The 21,983-nt window shown below is 38.6% G+C and overlaps 1 long non-coding RNA gene across 1 annotated transcript in view; it reads right to left on the bottom strand.

The window, feature by feature from the left end:
- Positions 1-21,983, bottom strand: part of LOC137194598 (uncharacterized) — an 89,408-nt gene that overhangs the window by 22,588 nt on the left and 44,837 nt on the right. Inside the window, exons 2-3 of the long non-coding RNA XR_010930989.1 lie at positions 19,545-19,612; positions 19,389-19,451 (exon numbers count right to left, since the gene is read on the bottom strand). This is a non-coding gene — a long non-coding RNA (uncharacterized lncRNA). The remainder of the gene's footprint in view (positions 1-19,388; positions 19,452-19,544; positions 19,613-21,983) is intronic.

Below are 21,983 nucleotides of genomic sequence, written 5' to 3' on the forward strand. Positions count from 1 at the left end.
ACCCCCGAAATTTAACAGGCTATACTGAAGAAGTTCCCTCTTGAAATCAATAAAACAAACAAATGTAGACCCATTCTGCTTAATTCTTGCACATATAATGGAAGCGACTGCATATATATGATCAATACATGCTCTGGCTTTTCTAAATCCATTTTACTCATCCACAAGCAAACCTGTCCTCTCAAGGTGGTCGACAAGTCTCCTATTTAAAAGTGTAGAATAAAGCTAATAAGACTTAAACCCTTATAGCTGACTGGTAGCTCGGGATCGTTGGTCTGAAGATTCAAAAATAGGTTTAGCAATGCTCTTATGCCGTCTTCTATAGAAAAAATTGCATTCAAAAACATATTATATCAGTATTCATTTCAGTTTCCTCTTTTAAACTAGTAATTTCCCTCAACAACAAAAAAACTTAATACAACCCCTAAAACAGAGCTACATCCATCATTCTCTAGTTTTAGACTTTCTGGGACCCAATCTATTAATTTCACTCCAGAACTGTTGGGGATTATGATTTTGTAAGGAATCAATATGCAATGAAAGACTTCTATTAAGACTGTGTTTCACAGTGCGTAACCTCTTGTCAAAGTTGGTTTGCCTTTTCTTAAATTCTTTATTCAGCCCCTTCCTTCAAGTTTTTACATCTTAGAAATGTTTTCTCTGCTGTCCCACAAAGTCTGCAAATCTCAATTCCAGTAGGGTTTGTAAGATTTTCCTTAAAAACCTTTATGGCTATTATATTTCCTCTTAACACGTTTGTTCAATGCTGCATAGATGCAGCAACACAATCTATCATACCAAGCATCCAAATCCCTTTGGCTATTTTTAATACATTCCAATTGCTCATTTAAGTCCAGCAATATGGTGTTACATTGGCTAGAGGACAAAAATGAATCAGGGAGTCGCCTTTGTGGTACAATTTTTCTCATATACTGTAAATGTGAATCCTCTTTAACAAAATAAGAACCTTTAATATCAGTAAAGAATGGTCGGGTAATTTGCATCTATCACCCAGTAAAGAGAAGCCCTCTCCCCCTAATCTTAGTATTAAAAATCTCTAATTCATAAATTCTACAAGAAATTGTCCACAATCTGCTGTCCAGAGTAATTGTATTGCCACTAAGTAAATTCTCTTTCAGGGTTGTAGCTTCTCTTTAAGGTCACCCTAGTAAATTACTTTCTTAAAACCCGCAAGGTGACAGCAATGTTGGAATACATCAGTCCCGTCCATTTCTGATTTATGATGGGATATTGATCGACAACATAAGAAATAGCTCATGTTGTCAGCTGATAAACTGTGAGCAACAGCCCTTCAAAAGTAGGTAATCAGTTGGCAACAAACTATAGTTGTAAATCTGAATTAAATATGGGCTACAATTTTTCCATTAACTGAATCTTTTAAAGCACGATGCCAGGTGTGATAGAGGACGACTGTCCTCACCACAGCTGTTTGGTTGTCTGTGCAGCTTATAATACTGTTGTAACGCAGTAAAAGGGAAATAATATTGAGGAGAATGTTATTTGTGACCTAAGTGGCTTGCTGTAGTGGGGAAATAGAGGAGAATGTTAAAAAAAGAAGAGTAGAAGAAGAGTTTTTTGGAGAAGTAAAGTATATTAGTGGTCGCATATGCTGACACGTTATGTGTAAAGCTTACCTTCGTCTCCTGTGGTATTCTGTACAGCAGTGTGACAGAAGAGGAGGGGACAAGAGCTAAGGGACAGTATTATCATTAACTGAAGTGATATCGTGAAGTACGGTGTTACGCTGTGGCGATACTCAGTGGCTTTGTAGTAGCCTTGAGGTTAGACAAAAGGACTGGGCTGGAAAAGCAAAGCAGTAACACTGTCTCCTCGACTGATAGTTGCTTTCAAGGAGCTCTTGAAAAAGACCATAATTAACATTTTCACCTCTAATTGCTTAGCATTGCTTGGTGACCAACAGTGTGATTATTCTGAGTAATGTCCCAGAAGTGAGTAGACGTAACGATACAGAGCTAAAACAACTGATTCCAAGAAAGGCACCAAAGACCAACATCAAAAACCATTGTGTTATGTTTAAGACCAAAATACAGAATAAACCATTTCAGCCTTCAAAACATCATCCTGGCAGATTAATGTAAAGATGTTTTCTACTGTTTCATCAAACAATTTTCACTCAGTGCCAGAGCAGGAAGTCACGTGATGTTCTTATAGCAGATACAGCAAAAAGTTACAGAGAGGAAGTTGAAGTGAATGGTTTGGGATATGACATGGTGTGACTTCTCCTCTTCTACCAACAGTCAACATGGATTTCCTTTAAATATTTCAACTTATAGGGAACTTGCGTGAGAACTTTCATGAGATTGTGCTTCAAGTCATTGCAGAATGTTTCTGTATTTAATCAAGACCATCTTTCCCTAACCTTAACCGAGTGCTGCCAGTGCCTAAACATAACCATACAAAGTTTCATGTTGTTGTAGTTACTGGCAGCAGATATCGCACAAACATAGAAAATTACCTGTTTTTTGTTGTGGAAACAAGACCTGCTGAGTGGAGACTGTACACAAGACTGGACTCAAGTACCACAGCTCTAGTTGTGTGATTGCTAAAGGGGAGATTACTGAGTAAGATACATGGTTAGAGATGTCTAAGCACGTCCTACCCCATTAACATGATTTTTCTTCCATAAAGAAATCAGGTTAAAAAAAATCATTTTTGCACTGAATTAGAAGGCTGTGTGCTGCAGTGCTCATGGGAGGAGGAAGCATAATCTCATGCTCCCCCGGGTATTGTGAGAATAATTGTTCAGCCAGATGCTGTGATGTCGGTGCTTATCACGGGAGCTGTAGATAAAAACATTAACAATACATGAACTTGAGAGCGTGTTTGCAGACTCGAAAAGTCTTGACTATATAGTCGGTTGACTGCCGATGGCTGACTGTCCTGATGAGGTTAATGAGTGGTGATAGTGAGTGCAATTCAGATTTAGATGTGTCCCCAATGCAAGACTTCTGAAAAGCAAAAACTTTGGCTGTTTTCTTGTTTTTTCTTTTAGCGCCAGGGCAGGAAGTCATGTGACATTGTTATAGTAGCTTCAGCAAAAAGTGACAGAGAGGAAGTTTAAGTGAATGGCTTGGGGGTATGGGATGTTATAACTTCCCTTCTTGGACCACAGTCAACATGGGTTTCCTTAAAAACATGAATGTAATATTTCAACACATAAGGAACTTGCATAACGATGACAAACATACTGCTTCAAGTCACTGCAGACTTTTTTTCTGTATTCTGTATAATCAAGACTATCTTCCCCTAAGTCCTGCCTGTGCCTAGTAAACATAATACCAGTCAATATTGTAGAGCTTCTGCAAGATCAGATATTTTGGTGGAACAAAAAAAAGAGAACTATTTTGTCTCTGAACAGTTCACTCATATGTTCAGTATCAACATTTTTGCAACTTGCCAAATATGTTAATTAACAGCATTTTCTCATTATGTTGAGAGAAAATGTCATTCAAACAGCATTACGTTTCGAACAAAATATTTGCTGTTGCAATTTAATCATATAAGAACGTAATATCTAAGAGACAGGGTTGGCATGCACCACCATCGACATTTCACTCTTAAACCTCTCACCAGGCACTACCATGTTTGCACACAAGCCCGAAAATAATAAATAAGAAGGTTACTGTTCTTCAAGACTTTTGATTACACCCTGGTCTCATTTAAAAGGTAAATCTTTGATCATTTTCATCAGTTTGACTCTGTACAGGAGTGTAGGTTACAAAGATACCTGTACTCCTAAGTATATATTTATAAAGCACTTCTAGGAAAAAATATATTTATATTTTGCATGTCTTCTACAGTTTAAGCAAACCCACCGCTTTATAGATCACAGTGTCTCATTCTGGAGGTTTCAAAATTCAAAACTTGGTAAAAAGGCCTGTAAATGTTGTGTTCCAATTAGGTGGAATAGCTTTGGACTATTCAAAAAGCTGGAAAAGCTTTTCAACCTGAAATGGTTACATCTGAGTTAAGTATAGATCTTCATTAACCTTTATCCCATACTGTTATGTATCCTTCTTTGAAGTCTTGTTAGTATTTTGTCTGTCTGTCAGATTTTTGCCTTTGCTTTTAAAAAGGTAAATGGACTGCACTTATATAGCGCCTTCCTAGTCTTCCGACCACTCAAAGCACTTTACAATACATGTCATCATTCACCCTTTCACACACACATTCATATGCTGATGGCAGAGGCTGCCATGCAAAGTGCCAACCTGCTCGTCGGGAGCTAATCTTATGCACATTCACACACACACACTCACACACCGCTGGCACAGCCATCGGGAGCAATTTTGGAGTTCAGTATCTTGCCCAAGGACAATTTTACATGCAGACTGGAGGAGCCAGGGATCAAACCGCCGATCTTACCATTAATGGACAACCTGCTCTACTTCCTGAGCCACAGCCTCCCATGCAAAAGAGAGTGAACTGCTCTCATTGGACCACGCTGTATTAATAAAGGTTGAATTAAAAAATAAATCCACCAGATGCATGATTGAAGCATTGAGGCTAAACCGGAGGTAGAGTTGGGTCAAAAGTCTCTGTGATGGAGGTCTAGCACACTCAGGCTACTCACAACAGGACGCAAGTTATTGTAATGCCTTAGAAGGCTGTTCATTTCAAAAGCAGAGGCTCAGGATAAGTGCTTTTTAATAAAACCTGGGCTAGTGGACATGAAAAGAAAGAGCAATGAAAAGCTTCTCTACATTAATTGACACTCGTGGGTCCATTAAATACTCGCAATAGCCTGGTGTAATTTCTCTCGATCAGAGCACTCAATGCAGTGAGGTTCAAAAGCGATCATGGGAGTTAATTACGTTCAAAAGAGTCCTGCAGTTTCATCACACGAGAATGTGGTGAGGATTAATGGCAGGCGTCACAGAAAAATCCAATAGAAGAGTGATTAGCATTCCTTGGAGATAGTCGAAGATTTGGCGCATTGCTTGATAATCAGAGCGTATTACTCTGCCTCAGCTTGACATACAACATGTAATTTCATCACAAAGGGAGAGTAGATTCATCACAGTACAAGAGGGTGAATCATTTTTAGGAACATATTATGAAAAGGTCCTGTTGTCCTTGAACCATATGTGTCAGTACTCCGAAACAAAAAGGACAAAGATATATCTCTGTACCAATGTCACCTAGACAATGCCTGTAAATTCACTGGGCTTGCTTAATGTGACCTGTAATATAGCGAGCTGATAATCATGGACAACTAATGATGTTGACTCTCGATATGGCTGCCTTGTTAAAATGATTGATAGTATGCACTAGCTTGAGGTCAGTGACACTCACAGCATATTTGGAGTAACAGTTCCTGAAGAATTCCATAACAATGTTGCATTAATCACATAGATGTTGTTTCCAGGACACATTAGCATATGATTTGTGAAAACTGGACTCCAGACACATTCATATCAAAAAATGTATGGAAGGGTATTAAAATATGGAGGTATATTTTTGTTATTTTTGTTTTGTTTGCTTTGTTTGGCCAAATGAGAGCAGTGCTATTCAAAGTTATGGGCATCAGCAAAGTGCCTTTATTAAGAATGAGATTATACTCTAATTTAATACAGCAGTTGTTGATTTTGGTCATTTGGAGGCAGTGGAAATTATTCATTTGGAGTTTCTCGCTACCTGTTGAGGTTTTGTAGAAACTTCAATGAGGAAGATCCTTTCTCTCACATTCAGCCTTTTGGTTTAATGTCAGCTATTATCTGCGTTATGTCCACTGCGTGCCATCAAATTTTCTACATTCATGTTGCCATATCTGACAAATGGTCTTTCTGTCATTCAGTCTCTGGATGCTGTTCTTTAAATATCATTGCAATTCAGTCCTTCTATCATTATCATTATTATGATAATCTGTACAGCATTATGCTTCATTATACTGCTTTATACCCTTATTGCACTAATACTATCATTCTCATGTCATTATCATTATTATCATAATGTGTACAGCTTATTTTTGCTTTTTACATATTTTTAAATTTTCCTGTATTGTGTTGCTTGTTGGCTGTGCTACTCTACATGTCTCTGCAAACTGCTCCTCAGGGACAAATAAAGTGTTTTGAATTGAATTGAATTGAATTGAACTGAATTGAATTCTAGGGCCCATTTCATAAAAGAGATTTGCGAGCACTGCTTACACGCACTTGTTACTCACAAATTGCAGGAAAATTTATGAGTCCTACAGTCCTCTCACATGCTCATGTATGTATGTGTTGCAAGCACAGTGTTTCTTTTGATTAAAAAAATTAACATGAGTGGAAATGATCTCATGTTGCAAGTCACAGTTTGCATGTTGCAAATTTGGTGAGGTCAGTGACACTCACGGCATAATTGTCTTACAGACCTACTACTGCGCAACCCACCACCCACCATCACCACCATGACCTCCAGGATATCCAGTCAACTGAAAGTTTCCATCAACCACCAGGTTCAACTTTTGTTGCAACACAGTGCAGCAGCATCAAGGGGTTGCATTGCCCAATCGCATGCATGCAAGTGCACATTCCTGATGGATTACTTTGTAATGTGAATGCCGCATTTCTGCTGTTTACCTTGCAAACATCATGACAAAAGATAAAATAGTCGCCACTGTGATAGAGCTGTAAAATCTGTTCTGTGAGTATTACATTTTGGCATCTGATAAGCCTTTAAACACATTAAATCTGTGGCTCCACCTGCGCTTCCTGGATCGTATTTCATTGTCTCACCGGCACCTCAAACAACACGCCCCCACCGATGCAGCCCCTTGCATTATTTTAATGCAGGGCTGTTTCCATTCTAAACGCTTCATGAACATGCTTCACATCGACAGAGTCTAATCGCCAAAGTCTTCCTTTGTTGCTAACCTTAATAAATGTAAATAAGCTGCTAAAATGCTCTGCAGGGCTGTGAAGAACTGCAGGGAGATCATTCTCTGTAGATAACATCACTACAAGTGAGCCCTTTCACATTACAGTAGGCATCTGACCCAATATAAGTATAACATAGATTGGTGGAGCTTTCAATACAGAGAACAACACCAAAACATAAAGATACAGGGTAGTGAAATATTATTAATACCAGTGAAACTGGCACTTGGAAAGCATGCTGTGTTCTTACCTGGTATTAATACCAGAAATTGTAGTCTACAGAAAAAAACACCTACAGATGTCACTGTGTTTAACTAGGAGTTATACAGACTAGAGTTGGATTTGTTTTGAGTCCCACCTTACTGCCAAATCCTCAAACCTGGCAGGATGGCTTGTTACCAAAAATCTGTACACCAGCTCCTTGAGTCTGTCTGACTTTGTCTAGTATTCGGTGTGTGATGTTCAGCAAACACACTTTTAAAAAGGTAAGAAAAAACTACAGTGGCAAAATCTCCAACCATAGTTTGGAATAAAAGGAATTAGTAGTAGGTGTGATCTCACCCTTACTTTGTTTCCCGTTCACTATTTATACTGCTGCAAAAATAGCCTGGTGGTTCACACCTCTATGAAGCTCTACTGCTGTTGTTTTCACTGAGGAGGAGCTTGGATTGCTTTTGTGTACTTCAGAAAAACAACCAAGATCAGAATCTACTTGCCTTGAGTGCAGTTCTTGACTTACAAATTGCTTTCATTTGCACATCTGCATATAAAGTAAAAATGTATCATCTGCTTTGCTTTCAACCACAATTTACACTCAGAAGAACACTTGAGGAAGACATTGCACGTCTGTTTCAATAAACCTTTGACTTAGAGCAAAGTCATGACACCTCACTTGTCTTGTTGTCTCCTCTAAGCACCATCTCACACAAATACCGAAGCACACACACACGCATTGCCTTGCATTGCCACCTGAACATGTGCTGATTGTACTATACTGCAAATCACAAGCAGTGAGATACTGAGGCTATGCATCCAATCCTCAAAGTTTATTTCAAGCCAATATCAGTCAAATTATCTTGCTGCACTGGTGGACAATTGTTTCCAAGATGAAACTGAGGGAAGTATTATGGATCAGCTCCAGACTGTTTATCAGCTGAATGTTGTTGATTGGATTTTAATGAAATTTTGTGGAATGATGCATAAATTCTCATCTTCCAAATTATGATGATTGGCCCAAGGGCCAAAGCAGTTTATTGTATGTCAAACACCTCAGATGCCACTTTTTGCACTGGAACAAGCCCAATCTCATCCCCACCGTTGACATCTCCAGAGTACACATACATTTACTCCAGAGTACACTGATACATTGAGCTGATAGTAGCCTTTTAATAAAAATCAGATGTTGACCAGTGTGTGGCCTACTTCTGTTAAGATGGGGATCTACAGAAAAACACATGTGGCTTGTAAACTCTGCACTGAAACTTTATTTCCTCTACACATTTTACTTTTTAATTTAAAAGTGCAATAAGTGTACTTTATAAATTATAAAACATAAATCAAATCCAGACTCTGAATTGCCTGATCATATTGCTGAATCCACTGCTACTGCTGTTTGTTTGTTTCTTTTGTTTCTGCACATGCACTGTATCCCCAATCCCCACATATCCCCACATATTGAACCACAAACAGTCGATTTTGCCTAAAAAAGGTCAGAGCAAAACAGAGTGTATGCTACCTGTTGAGGACCAAGTGGCACCAAACCATATGAAACAAAGGGCCGGTGAAAAAGTGGAACATCGAGGAGCTAAAGAGCCAAATATTTCTCTCAGAAGTTGGTGGAGACTAAACCAGAGCTACAAGTATATTGGACTTACATTCAGGTGTACTGGTTATTTATACTGTCAGAGTTAATATGATCATTGTTGTTCCTGTAACTAAGCTGTGACTGCAAGAAATGGCCCAGATCTGGAACACATATGTATGCTATCTGGGACATAACAGAACATACACTGACACAAACAAGCATCCTCCACCACAGGAATACACCCCAAACACTTCATCCACTAGCTAGTTCAGGTCTCGAGAGTGTTGGTGTTTTTGGATGCACCGGGCGTCGCTGACAGCACTCGAGCATCCAGCCTGCCCCTCCCATTGGGTGTTGAAGCATTCCATTGCTCCGCCCTATCTTAAGCTCCAGGCTCATTTTATTTCAATTAATTAGCATAAATGTATGTGTGTGAGTCCTCAGCACCCCCTCTCCCTCCTCTAAGGCACCCCCAATGATCTAGTATGCAAATGTTAATTAGAAATTGATGTATTGCAGGAGGGTTTAAAGTAATGACATCCCAGGGGGGAACCTTCACCATAAAATGCGGTAATCCTCACTGACAGTGTGGCCTCTGTAGCACAATGTGTCTAGAAATGCACCCCCAAGCCAAAATTGTCTGCCACACATGACGCACATCAACTGTTGAGATAAACAGAGGAGGATATTAAGAATTCATCAGAGTAAATCTGGAGAGGAACATATTCTGAATTAACTGAGAGTTATTTCTCTGATTTTGAAAGAGCTACAAACAAACTTATTGGCAGGAGCTACAATGCGAGTAGATCAAAATATTCCTTACATACTATAAAACTGAAGCCAAGTGAATGTAAATAGATGTTTTTTTCCTGCCTACAACTGACTTGATTTGAGATGTTTTGGGAAAGAGTGGCACCACAAAGGGTGCGGATACGGGCATGGATAACTTCTGTGAACAAAATAGGCTAATGTTAAGTTAGCCTACACTGCATTTATCATTTGGTACCAACAGGTTGCATGTCGGATAATTTCGTATCAATATATGAGAGTACTTCAAGGTACAATGTTTGCAGTGTGAAGGGGCATTGAAAATGAACTTTTTTTCCTCTTAGAGTGAGAGAATAAACCTTTGACTAAAAAAGTTGCCTCCTCGCTGTGATGAAGAAGCAACAGGTTTATGGGAGATGTAGAAACTAATGATGTAACATATATACATAACATAATAACCACAGATGATGTTTCAGATGATAACTAATTACATTTTGTGATAGTTATTACATCATCATTTTAATGGCAATCTTTAGCCATCAGCCTGCCTCTAGGGATCACAGAGTCTGACAGTCAGCTGATCCATCACTTTGGACCAGAAATATCTCAACAACTTCTGAATAGATTGCCTTGAAATGTGGCTGAGACATTAATGGTGCCTAGAGGACAAATCCTAATGACTTGAGTAATACCATGATTATTCCTCTAGCACTACCATGAGATTGACATTTGTGGTTTTGAGCGAAATGGATTGGATCACCATGACATTTGCTACAGACATTTATGTAGTCCTCAGGAGGATTTGTAATAACTTCGGTAATGCCTTAACTCTTCCTCTAGTGCCATCATCAAATCAAAAATCTAATTTGTCTGATAATTTGGTTTATGACCAAATACCCGCAAAATGAATGACATTCACATCAGCCTCAGCTGTGTTAAGTGCTAATTAGGCAAGGCAAGGCAAATCTTAGCATGCTAACAAGCTTAACTAAGACGATGAACATGGTAAACATACCTGATAAACATCTGCATGTTAGCATTGTTGTTGTAAGCATGTCAGCATTATGACGTTAGCATATAGCCTCAAGCTGTGCTTAAGTACAGCCTCACAGAGCTGCGAGCATGACTGATGACTCTAGACAATTTTTATCACATTTTTTAAATGACATTATCTGCAGTTGTTAAAGTATCAGTTTCTAAGGATGTCTTTTAAAGAAATACTTCAAATAAATGGTGCGATTGACGCTACATTGAGGACTTTTAAAAAGCTGGATTGTATTTCTTTACAGAAAGACTGATAGTACTGAGTAAGGGGTAAAACAGGATATAACAATTAACAACGCAATAATCATGTTAATATACACCACATGATAGTGGCCATGACCAGTTGACAGGAGTATTTGTGGAGGAGACTGAATGGACAGAGGAATGTTATGCCCAGTGAGGAAAGGACCCAATTGTGGAGCAAGTTCACTTAAGGGAGTATAATGGATCATGGGGCACTGAGACAGTAAAGAATAAAGGACTAAAAGAGAGAAACATACCATAATGCATGGATTTATGGTTGTTTTCACTCTCAATGTAAGGAAGCCTCCGGCTGGGGAAAGACCCAAGTCTAATTGGAAACAACATAATAAAGAATCAGAATGAAGAAATGTCAGCAGAAACAAAATGACCAGAAATAACAACATTTAACTTGTCCAAGGAAAAACCCATGAAAACAATGCACAATGGGTGTCTGTGTGAACACATGATGATGATGTGATCATGAACAATTTCAACGAAATATAATGCATGTTTTTGGACCGATATTGCTCATTTATAGTAGAATTGTTTATCTCAGTACTTCAAGGCAGTATGCCAAATTTGTAGGAGGAGTAGCAAAAAAAACAGATTTGGACAAAATTCAAATGGTGGAAAATCTATCATGATTTAAATAGGTTTGGATTATATGAATAGATTTGTCTGGACCCGCAGAATACAGGAATTTTGTGTCTGAGACTTACAGTTCAAAAGTTATAGTCCAAAACGTAAAGTTAGTTGTTAAAGTGCCACCATCTGGCTGACATGGTGCTGGCTTATTATTGGTTCCTGAATGGAACCAATAATAAGTTCTACTCCTCCAAGGCTTTAACCCTAATAAGAACAGTGTAAACAGATAACGCATACACAATTCTGCTCTTCATCTCTGATCTATGACTTTTCTCTCGCTGCCCTCCTCAGATTCAATCATATCGCCTTAATATGAAGCACCAAATGTCTCATGCCGCATTTCGCGCACAGAGTTTCCCTAATACAAAATGTTTATTTCATGGCACGGAATGCATTGTGTGCACAAAATGCACCTTGGGGCGCCAAGTATCACTTTCTGTGCCATGTAATGAATTTCTTGCAAAAAAAAAAAAAAAAAAAATGAAGAAAATGAGCTGGTAATAATTATAATATTATTACCATATCGTTACCATATTAATTTGTAACACTTGGGACACAATACACTTTGATGATACTTCATGCCATTTTTTTTTTGCACAAAATGTATTTAATACAAAAGAAAATGCTGCATGTGACACTTGACATTTACATGATGCTACAATGATTTTTCCAAATAACCAGAAATGTGGTGTAAAATCTTGTGAAAACTGCAAAAAAGTAACTGAAATTGAAAATGTTATATGGAAGTGAACAGTTCTGTCACCCTTAAAAGGTTGAATTGAATGGTCAGGTCACATGAACGGTACATTTTCTAACTTACCCATAATACTATCTAGCTGTGCAGAAAGGCTTTGGTTTTATGTGCTGAGGTTTGGAGATATTGGCCTCTGAAACATCTGCCTCCACTCTAGTGAAATTAAGTTAATTGGAATTTCATTTGTGAGGCTTACAGCATTAAAAAGAGTGTATATATATATATATATATATTTTTTTTTAAATTCAACAGCTTGGTATCTTTCAAGAAACACTGTCCCTGTTACTCGAGATAAACTTCACACCTCACCGTTTTCACTGTTTTTTTTCCCATGGAGACTATTTTTTTGCCAGAGAGTAATTCCGGTGGAGAGTTGCTTTTGAGTTTTTCAAATGTATGTTTTTAATTCTTTGAGTTGCATGAATGAAAAAACCTTCACTTCTTGTGTACTGGAGCAACAACAGAAGGGTCAAAAAGGCACATACTTCAAAATCTTAGCACATAACTATGTTCCTGTGTTATAAAAATTATGATTACACTGTGTAGGAGTGATACAATTTTATCTAGATTATGATAAATTGTTCCTGTCTTGCACTGCAACTCTGCAACATCAGCAGACTTATCAGCTAAGCTTTAAGGAAGCTCAGTATTATATTAAGAAAGAGGAAGATGTAGAAATTAAAATTCGTTGGAGAAAGGATGAGACATGTCATCTGGGAATCAGTTGGGCAAGATGGCTCCTGGACAGAAGTACTGAAAACAGACATGACGTTATCTATAAGTCTGTATTTTGATAGATTAACTCTCTTGTTGTCCTCGGGTCAAATTTGACCCTTTTCAAATGTTTTTATATCAGGCATATGGATTTCTTTCATCTAATTGCCTGAAAATCACATGGATGGTTCCATACCACACACTTTGCATGTAAAAGTAATGATCACTACTTTCATTGAATTTTGGGTGTTTTATTAAAATTTATAGCATCTGTGGACTTTTGTCCTCCTGAGGCAAAAGTGACCCGGGAGGACAAAAGTTGCAAGGTCAATGGGAAGACAACAGGAGGGTTAAGAAAAGAACTGTAATGCCCACTCAAGGTGTATAAAACCCTGTTATAAGTGCTCCACTGGGAGCCTTTTCTTTGTAACCTCATCCTGCGTGTTGCATTGTGAAATGCTCCTTCTTATACAAGAAAATAAATTCTGTTAAATTTGATACTTCAGCTCCGGTCTCTATTGTTTAATGGTCATTAAGAAGAAGTTTTTTTTAACAACCTGCATGGCCAGATATTTATTTTTTACCCATTCACTTTAACCAATGTGGATGTTTTCCTATTTATTGGTGTGACAATGTCACAGATTCTACTTCATGTGGGCCATAGACTCTATATAAAGATGGACATAGAGAGGTGTGATGTCACCCATTGATTTGCTGCTTATGGTCAGCGCCATCTTCTCCATCTGGAGCCACGACCTTCCAAATAAGAAATGTTGCCTTTCACACTCTTGAAACACTCCCTGCTACCTTTGAACGAAGCGAACATTATCTTACTGGGAACATCGAGCGCTGCACACTTGGGCTAACATTCGCTACTTTAGCTAAATTGTGCTCACAGGGCCGGTATCGTAATCAAGTAACATTAAACTTACCAAAATATCGCGAGTCTTGGAGCCGGGGAGAGCAGCAGGTGAGCTAACTGTTACAGCTATCAATCAATGCCCACACTGTAGACATCAAAGCTGCTATCGTCAAATCTAATTAACAGAGCAATAATTTCCAAAATGACCACCAGCACACTTATTAGATGGCTGGAAATTGGTGATTAAGACCATAGTGAGTTGTTGCAAAAAAATATTCACCTAGCTTTTCTAGAGAGAAGCTGATGCTTTTTGAATGGGTGTTAATTGGACCCAAGGATCTTTTTGGGCCAGCATCTAGCAGCCGTGGGAGGCATTGCACTTTAAAAAGGTGCTTCTGCATTGGCTTTCACCTCAAGCCGTGGTTGTTACCGCTTGATGTGAACAGATTTTGTGTCTGTATGTGTAGGTATATTTGAGCCCACAGTATTCCCATGCACCACAGAGGGTACAGATATTGAGTGTGGGCATATTTACATAAATCTTGACATCTTGTTTGTGCATCTTGAGTATATGTGTCTGTATCTCTGCAAATGCATCCATCTGTGTGTCGGCAGCAAACGTGCTCATGTGCAAGTCCACTTGTCTGACTGTTTGTGTGCACATATAAGAAGCCTATGTGTGTTTCTGAATGTCTTTCTCTTATAGTCTACAGGAAACAAGGATCCACTCTCTATCTCTGTGCATCTGACATGACAGCTACTGGTGTTTTGAGACCAAGAGACCTTGAAATGGTTTTACTGTTAACAGAAAGAGAAAGCAGGTGAGCGGTGGTGAAAGAAAGAGTGAAACAGTGAAAGGGAAGAGTAAAAGACTGAGACAAAAGCTGCGGGAGGGTGCGCAGAGAGACAGAGAAGAGAGAAAAAGCGTCAAATAACATGACAAAGACAGGGAGATAACAAAGGGACAGAGCGAAAGAGCATGTGCATACGTGCATGTGTGAGCTCATGAAAGCAATATGAACATGTGGGTGTGCATTCATGTCATGTCTTCATGTTTGCATGTGTATGTGTCAGAGAGTGACAGGTAGACGCACAAATCGAGCCACCGAGGAACAAAAGAATGATGGAGGATTGAGAGGGCTTTTCTCATTTCTCATCCCAGAATGCAACAGCAGCAGAGCGTTCAACCCTTTGTCTCCAGTCTTTATGTAGAAACGTTAAAACATAACTATTTATTAATATAGTTTAAAGCCAGTGCAAACACAGCAGAGTGCACAGAGGCATCAGGGGCAATGGCAAGAATCCTTCAAAAGCTCAATGACTTATGAGACAATAAGATTTAGAGATGATGTGACTGCAGAACTGGAGACAGCAGCATGCGTCTCATCCATCAAAATAGTGGGTGTACAGAGAGACATAAACCATTAAGTGTCATCATTCAAAGTAAATGTCATGTTGTCAGTTTCTGCAGACGCAATAACATGAGCCTATTGTCCAATTATTGATAGGAAGACACATGGCTATACACTGATTGTACAAGAAAAGATTTGAGACGCAGATTCTGTCGGGGAGTGCTTTTAAATATTTGCATTTTGTAGGCTCCAAAAAAAACCAAAAACCCTCGACTGTAAAAATTTCTGATGGGAAGAAAAAAATTATACACGCAACACAAACTGTTATGTCTTTAATTAATTGTGGAATATTTTATGTTAAAAATCCACCTGTTTTCTCAGACAAAGAGGAGTTGCAATAGAGAAAAAAGCCTCTAATTGAGACCCTGTAGGTTCATCTTTTTAGCCTAATTAAACTCTGTCATTCTCTCTCTCTCTCTCTCTCTCTCTCACACACACACACACACACACGCACACACACACACACAAACAAAGGAACTGAGAGGGAGACATTTACATTATTCCGCCATGCAGATTGGAGATCTATATATATATATATATATATATATATATATATATATACATAAAGCTAGATTTAGAGACAGCTCACTCAAACCACCCTCCTAGTTGGATGTTGAAAAGGTGTTAATGCATCTGTATCTCAAACCATGCATGCACAATCTTTACTTGTACCAAATGTGTGTTTACTGTGAAAGTAACCTCCACAGTTCTTAGTGGCAGCTGAAATGACATGGTCGCTTTCTCTCTCTTTTTTTATATAATTGTTTTTATTTGACGTCATACATCCCCCTGTGAGATTTTGCTTACAGTCTCTTAACTAAATGAAGCAATTTCATAATGCCTCCATAGAGGGCTGAGCAACATATAAATATTATATCGATATTGTTATATGAGACAAGATATCTTCTTAGATTTTGGATATCGTAATATCGTGACATGGCATGAATGTTGTCTTTTCCTGGTTTTAAAGGCTGCATTACACCAGACTATTCTAGCTGTTCTATTATTTGCCTTTACCCACTTAGTCATTAAATCCACATTACTGATGATTATTTATTAAAAATCTCATTGTGTAAATATTTTGTCAAAGCACCAGCAGCCATCCCTACAATATTGTTGCAATATCGATATTGAGTTGTTTAAAGAATTTCTTCGTAATGACCATTAAACAATAGTATCAAAACTTAGCCGAATTCATTTTCTTGTACAAGAAGGAGCGTTTCACACACAGGATGAGGTTACAAAGAAAAAGGCTCCTCAAGTAGCGCCTACAACGAGTTTTTATACAGTATGGGTGTTTCAGTTCTCTAATCTGTCGAGTACAGACTTCATTGATAACGTCAAGACCATTTTCAGTTCTCCTGTTGAGGAGCAAACCTGCAAAACTGATCCCCAGATGACACGTCTCATCCTGTCTCCAACGAATTTTATTTTCTACATCTTCCTCTTTACAAATATAATGCTGAATTTCCTTTAACCTTTAACCTGATGAGTCTGCTGATGTTGCAGAGTTGCAGTACAAGACAAGAACAATTCATCATGATCTATGTAAAATAGTAACACACATACACAGTGTAACAATTGTATTATTTGATTTTGCCCAGCTCTACCTCCGTATAAACTTATTTATGTAATTCACAGTACATATATGAACATATATGAGTCATAAATACATCTTGTCTAATTAAAGTGAGAGAAGGAAGTGGCTCCAGCGTATTCAACACAATGTCACACTAAAGGCAAAACATGCTGTAGAGCTGATCTGATCCCAAAATAAGTTCAACTGTTGGATGATCTGTGTGGGTGTAAGAGCTTCATTAAGATCAGCAAAACTTTCACCTCGCTCGTACTCCGTCCACTCGAGACGTCCGTGAGTCTGTGCTAGTTAATGGATAGTTGTTAGCTGGCGAGCTACAATTATTGTTGCAATTACAGTGATAAACTGTACAAATTATTCTGCTTCTTGTGTTTTTAGAAGTTACCAAATAGCACTAAACTGTAAAAAAAGAAAAAAAAAGTGCACTGAATCACATCTGGATTTTATCCAACTGTAAATGGAGCCTTACTGATGTCATGTTACAGGATTTCTCCAGCTTGGTTCCAGTATGTAAAACTCCTTTGAGCAGTTTTAAACCACATGAGGCATACATACAGTCACTGACGATGTCATAAGAAATTCAGAGGGACATCAAAAAATTCACTTGTCTGCTCAAGTGAGTACTCAACCTTCCACCCTATGAGGAAATTCGACTCCACTTTCTACCGGCCCATCTCCATGTTTCTTGGCATGCACCCTCCAAACATCCCACTGAAGCAAATAAAGTATTAAGAAAACATCTGTCGCATATCCCACTGTCAGGCCAGTGTCATTGCATGCTTATTAATTCATTTATCGCCAAGGAAAATACACGGCTAGTCCGTTGGTAGGCACATCAAAGGTTCAAGCCCCGCTATCCTCCATTCTCCAGAGATAGATCAGAATACCAAAAGGCTGTCCTGATTAAGTCCCCCATGTGGCAGGGAAATGTTCCCTTCCTTGATCCGTGTCTCTCATATGACCTGATTCCCTCCCAAAGGACATGTCCTCTGTGAGAAAATGGCTCGTGCTCCTTTGCAAGGATTTCATGCAATTTAGTCACATTGGATGATGTGTTTGAGCAAAATGTCATGCCATACTTAGAGTTGTTGGACTTTAAATGCCTCTGTTTCACTATGGTTTTATAGTAATGTGGTGCACTTGTCATGACCTTGTAAGTTGGTTATGACTTTTGAAAAAAAAGTTAGATCACTACAAATATATTCAATTTTGATGTAGAAGAGATGTCAAACTTCAAACAGGAAACTTTGTGCCGCATAAAGGGTTTTTTGGGGGGGAAAAGGACACTCATAAGAGAGAAGATAAAAGTGTATGACCTTCTGAGTTTCTACCAGGAGAATACATGACTCATACTTTCAAGTGTATATATAGACATATATGAAAATATTTAAAGAGAATGTCATAATCCAGAAAAACTGTCCTCACAGATGAGATGGGCTTTGTGTTTGATATCACACTATTATTGAGGACACACTGCTCAGACGTTTCTTTCTTTTCTCTACTAGAGACGCATCACTGTCTCAACGAATCATCATTTCATTGGCATCAGTGCAATGTAAGTCTGGAGTTCTTATCTGCGCTCTGTCTTCTACATTGTTTTGTTTTGTCTGGGAAGTTGCTAGATGTTAGCCTGTAACAAATATGTCAAAAGTTATTTTTCCATTAAAATATGTGAGATCTAAGCAAAAATAAAATAAAACACAAATAAAACAACATTCCAACAACTGCCTGACTGGAAATATAAATAATTCTTATACAACAGGCACGGACTAATATGTTGGAGTTATGTACACCCTCAGCACCTTCAGTCTCTTTTATTTCTTATTTTTTGGTTATCTGGTGTAGTGGATGTGGCAGCGTGACATGAATGTTCTGTTTACAGTAGAAGAAGCAGAGGCACGTACCACAACTTCAAAGTGCATTTGAGAAATCACTTACTACATCTTCTTTCTTTTTTATTTTTATATGACACCTTTTCTTCTTCAGCCAAGCATAAAAATGTTTTACAGTGTTATATATTGTAGGGGTTTTTTTCAATTTTTTGCATTTTCTGCTCAGGTTTTTTATTGCGCAAATTGAAAATGCACATGGAAACAGAGGAATGTACTTATAGACTGATTCAAAGGGAGCACAAAATCCCCCCCTTGCTTCAGCTGAGTGGTATCAGCTGTTCCATTCATGCTTCATAATTCATTCATCAGCTGTTTGGCTACGAGCTGACTAGTGACACTCAGTCATATACAGGTGTACGCAGTCAATATCAATGCTGACACACTCATGCCAAGGCCAATAACTGCTAGTAATAAGGCTCTGGTATTATTGATTTAACTAACTAAGTGTTTATATATGTGTCTATTAAGGAGGATGCTGCCCGGATACTTTGAGAGCTCCCTGAAATGGTCAATTCCTTAACACAACAGTCTCTGACTGAAAAGACCTGATGATCTGTGTCAACCCCCAACCCCTTCTTTCAAGTGTTTCCTCCCCTCGACCTCCTTCTCCCATCATCTCATTATGGATAATCCTCCATTTCCCCATTTCTGCGCTGCCAGGCAGGAGTGTCAGGATGTGAAATTTGTCAATCATCGTCTAGAGGAACGACTGTTGTCACGGTAAAGCACAAGTTTGGTGGGTTTTCTTTACCTTACTTGAAACAGATGAAGATTTTTGTCATTCAATGGGAAGAGTGTCATGACTCTTCTGCACCTGAAACATGTGAACAACCAACACAAAAGTCAAAATTATTCTTCATATACATCTCATCTTTTAATGATTAAAATGGATTTAACATTTTATCACCTGGGTTCATTTGGTCAGTTGGATCTTTTGTTCTGGTTACCGTAATGAAGGTCATCATCTCTGCGTACCTGTAGATAAAATGACAGACAGCTTGCAAAATTAAATGATGGCAGGCATTAAAATTAGATGAAACACTGGGTGTTTCTGGATTAATAAGGTGAAAGAAACTCTTTTCTTAAAATAAATATACATTATCAATGATGCACTCATTGGTGACTTTTGGATTTTGTGCAATGAATGTCACGTTTTGTTTTTTTTCCCTAAAATTGAGTGTATGACATTTCGAAAAAGAATCTTTCACATTTAACAGCGAGCATGAAAACCATCTTCCATCTGTGCAACACTATCCAGCCAAATGATACTACCTGGAGACAAAAATGACAGTTATGCCTGTGAGTCCTGTTGAAATCAGCTTCACATTCCACGTTCTCCCATATAATATACAGAGGCTCTTTCTAAAAGACTGTCTTTGGGGCTTCTTCTCTGTAAATGTCATCCTACTTCAGACGTCACTCTGAAAATGTCACCCCGCTACCCTTTTCATTAGCTCACTAGCTCTCTTCTCGATTATATACCATTTTCCATTAGACGGATCACACACCTAGGGCGAGGCTCTTTTCGAGCTGTATGTACTGAAGTGTGATTGCGAGAGTGGAGGAATGGCTGTTCTGGATGTTCTGGCACTGGGATGTTATGGTTTGATGTTGTTTGCTCAACCGTGATCACCTGTTATTGAAGATTTTTCACTGTTTCCCAGGCTGCACTGCTTCCAAAGGAGTGGAGGGCTTTGCAAGCTGTCAATCATGTTTGTAGAAGAAGAAAGCTCCCGGTGAGGGGGGGGGGAATGCAGCTGTAATTTAAAAGATTCTTTATCTGTCTTGAAAGTGAAAGTTTTGAAGGTTATAGTACAGTATGTGTTGGCTGATTTCAATGACCCCTGGACATTTGAAATATCTTCAGACAGGGAAGGTACTGCTGTGACAGCTTAGTGGCGGGATGAACGAGGAGATTATTACATACAGATAAATCATTTTATTTAAAATAATTCCAACTAGAACTGGAAATGTCATAAAGTAGCCTCTACATGTCTGCATTAAAAGTTTGACACATGGAAATCCTGTGCTCTAACTATAGAGCCCATCCTTTAAAAGGCGCATATCACGCACATTTCAAAGTCTATATTTGTATTTTGGGGCTCTACTGGTATATTATATTCTACTTTGCATGATTTGCAGTTCAAACAACTCCGTATTTATCCTATACTGGTCCTTTATGCAGCCCCTCAGTACAGCCTCTGTCTGAAACAGGCCGTTTTAGCTCCTGTCTCTTTAAGGCCCTGTCCCGAAGAGCCCACTCTGTTCTGATTGGCCAGCTTCTGGAAGTTGCCCCTCTGCAGACTTCCTGTGGTCACGTAAACAAACAATAGCAGTAGGATTTCACTTCTTTTTCTCATTTTTTACTCAAAATGGAGACTTCTCAAACACATCAGTACATGTTCGAGCCCAAATGTGGTCCGAAATATGCAAGTCGACAATGTGAACAACCTTAGCAACCAAATGGAGTGTTGAGAGCAGACTGAAGCCCTGACTTCTGACTTGCAGGCAGCCTTTTATATACATTCACCTGAAGTTTTGGATATTTGACTGTTTATAACATAGAAATCCAACATGAAAATTGAAATTGAAAATAACAGAAAATCACAAAAAGCGTGCTATGTCCCCTTTAAGTGTGCCCACACACACGCACACACACAAAGTTTTACTTCTAAAATAAGTTCAGCAGTAGTGGAGAACTATCATTAATGATTCAGATTTCATAATAACCAGGTTACTACAATGCATGTATAGTAAATGTGTTATCCAATTTCCTGCGTCACATGATTTCTACCAGTAACCTGGTTTCTTGTGCATGTGAACATACTGTTTGTTGGTTCTGGTCTTTTCATGAGATTTGTTGACAATAAGACGCATTTTGAATGATGCAGCCTTAACCTCTGAGCTTTGAGTCAAAGAAACCAAATACTTTCATTTCTTGCATACACAAAACTTCACTGCGAAAGATGAATTTGAGACGATTTTCTTGCAAAATGGAAATGTGTATATCTAATGCGTATCTCAGACGAGGTTAGTGGCACAAGAGGCTTTATAAATGTAAAGTGGATAGATCTCCATGAGCAGAGTATCTTCAAGGATGAATACAAATTGCTTCATATGCACATGTCCAATAACATCCCTACAATCCTGCAGAGTTTTTCATATGTCAGTGCCTCTCTCTCTCTGTCAATAGTAAACCTATTATTTGATGTCAGCTGTCCGTCAAAGTCAGTGATCTGCTCTCTCTACGGGCCAAGGGTAATATTTGCTAATGAGTTGCTTTGCTGCTGCCATGGCAACAGGCCCATCACCACAGAGTGTGAAGCAGGAGTGGCACCCTTGACAC

The sequence above is a fragment of the Thunnus thynnus genome, chromosome 12 (assembly GCF_963924715.1).
Source record: "Thunnus thynnus chromosome 12, fThuThy2.1, whole genome shotgun sequence".
NCBI classification, from domain to species: domain Eukaryota; kingdom Metazoa; phylum Chordata; class Actinopteri; order Scombriformes; family Scombridae; genus Thunnus; species Thunnus thynnus.